Source organism: Nicotiana tabacum, chromosome 9 (genome assembly GCF_000715075.1).
Source record: "Nicotiana tabacum cultivar K326 chromosome 9, ASM71507v2, whole genome shotgun sequence".
NCBI classification, from domain to species: Eukaryota; Viridiplantae; Streptophyta; class Magnoliopsida; order Solanales; family Solanaceae; genus Nicotiana; species Nicotiana tabacum.
Window position 1 is genome coordinate 40061861 of NC_134088.1, and position 2622 is coordinate 40064482.

At 40.9% G+C, this 2622-nt stretch overlaps 1 non-coding gene across 1 annotated transcript; it reads left to right on the forward strand.

Moving 5' to 3' along the window:
• Positions 1 to 391: 391 nt before the first annotated feature.
• Positions 392 to 465, forward strand: TRNAM-CAU (transfer RNA methionine (anticodon CAU)). The gene has a single exon. It is a non-coding gene; the product is annotated as a tRNA-Met (tRNA).
• Positions 466 to 2622: the final 2157 nt, after the last annotated feature.

Below are 2622 nucleotides of genomic sequence, written 5' to 3' on the forward strand. Positions count from 1 at the left end.
AAAAAGAGGAAGGGGAAGGGTCGCCCAAAGCTGTGGAGATAAGGTGGAAGATAAAAAAGTTATATTTATAATAATAAAGAGAATCTATTCAAATTCATATTAGAAAATGGGATTATCAACTATACTTGACTAGAAAAACCAGCCAATCTACTCCCCTTTTTTTTGGTCTCCCCCCTGTAACTTGATAAATCATAAGAGAAGAAGAAATCGTTGCGTAGAAAGTCTTGCTTATTGTCTCCTCCATCTAAGTTATGTAAGAGGAAAAGAGCGAAAAGCTTACTTTTAGGTAGTGGCCTAAGCGCTAAGAAGCTCCATCCATGCTACTCAAACTATATGCTTAACACATGCAAGTCGAACCTTGGTTTTCGGAGTTCGAAAGAGAAGGGGAAGAAGCGGGGTAGAGGAATTGGTCAACTCATCAGGCTCATGACCTGAAGATTGCAGGTTCGAATCCTGTCCCCGCCTAATCAGTGGAACATTGTTCACCGGGATAGAAGGCCGGTCCCAACCCGGCTAAACAATGGGGCTAGTGTTCAGTCTGGGTTGGTTCCACCTCTTTGCAGGTTGATGACACCAGTAGCTGTTACGCACAGATGACCATTTCTTAGACTATTGAATTCCAACTTAAAGCTCCTCTCCTTACAGTCAAGTGGCTTTCACTCCTTATACTCTAAACTACTGTGTGCCTATTTTTTGCTTTTCACAGTAAAAGTCAAAGGTTTGTTGGTGGCAAGATCGGCATGCCTTCTAGTTGTAGTTGACATTAAGCACACCTGAACTACCCATAGTCATCTATTTACGGGCTTGCACTTAATAGTCAATCAATTCGTTTTTCCGCTTTGTTGTACATCATGAATCTTTCTGTTCACACACCTCTCCACATCCATCACCAGGATTTCAGAAGTAATGAAACCTGACTATTGGGATAACCTTAACATCAGTTGATGCTAGTCTGAGAGAACCAGCAGAGAGAGGGCCAACAATCTTTTCCATCAGGGTTGCCACAGTAAAATATACCGGAGATGGGGAACTCCTAACAAAAGCACCATGAGACGGGGCTTTTCTCCCAAACATCTCCTTCTGCACGAGCGGCTATTGCGCCTAAACTTTGAAATTGAGTTGCTTCTCTCTCTTGTTCCTTATCTAGTTCCGGCCAGTGGCTTGGAAGAAAGCTACATGTGCTATATAGAGGGAGAAGAGAAGCAGGATTGAAGAAGCTGGTTCAAAGATAAGGTATCAATCGGCTTTCTTTCCGTCTTCTTTTCTGCCAGGGGTAGATGCCTTAGATTAAGAAAGGGTTGGTAGACCATTAGTCCATTCCCGATGATCCTCTCCTGGTCAATTGCTTGGGGTTTCGGACCATTGCTCTCTTTTTTAGTCGTATCAGGTGCATCGGATTTGCTTTGACTTGCCTTGTCCATATAGTCAGTAATCGATGTAAGAAAGATTCTTCTATGATAAGTGGTCCATTGCACCTTAAGAATCCGCCCATTCTATTAGGTTTCCTGTAGAGCGAGGGCCTCTTCTTCCTGCCTTTTTTGTAAGAGACTTTCTTTCTTGCCTGAGTATGGGTCTACCTGCCTTATTCTTAGATGACTTACCCTTCCTTATCCTGAGTCTTGGTATGCTTAGATTCCGGTTCCCCAGCCGACTGTTGAATCTCTTTTTGCCTTGGTGTGCGAGACAACAGAGGGGCAGCTTAGCCTTCTTCTCCCTTGCGGATCTATTACAACTAGCGATTCTGATAAACATTATTATAGAAATTGGGGCTAATTCAATAGAAATCGGTCGTACCTAGCCTCGATTCACGTCGCAAACATTGTCCAATGATTCATGAAAACATGCAAAGAGCAGAGTTGGCGCATCTGATCTTTCTTCTTCAGTGCCAGGCATAAAGAGCTAGCACTAAGAGCAGGGGATGAATCTTTATCGACTTCCTTTTGAATAACTTGGAAACAAAAAATATATATTCTAGTTCTATCATCAGCTATGGGTTTGAATCTAAGAGAAATTCTGCAGAATGTTTGCTATCCTAAATTTTTTTTGTCTTTTCTGAGTGATAAGGAGAGAAAAAATATTGGGTCAAAAGAAAATGCCATTTTGGAGTTTTATCAATAATTTGCTTGTGTAGGTGGCGATTCGGTATTTTCTGAATCCTTATGTAAGGAATTACAAGAGAAATTCTTTCAACAAAGATGTGAATTAGGAAGGATTGGTCGACGAAATATGAACCGAAGACTGAACCTTGATATACCCCAGAACAATACATTTTTGTTACCACGAGATATATTGGCAGCCGCCGATCATTTGATTGGGCTGAAATTTGGAATGGGTGCACTTCACGATATGAATCATTTGAAAAATAAATGTATTCGTTTTGTAGCATATCTTTTACAAGATCAATTCGGATTGGCTTTGGTTCGTTTAGAAAATGTGGTTCGGGGGACTATATGTGGAGCAATTCGGCATAAATTGATACCGACACCTCAGAATTTGGTAATCTCAACTCCATTAACCACTACTTACGAATCCTTTTTCAGTTTACACCCATTATCTCAAGTTTTGGATCGAACTAATCCATTAACACAAATAGTTCATGGGAGAAAATTAAGTTATTTGGGC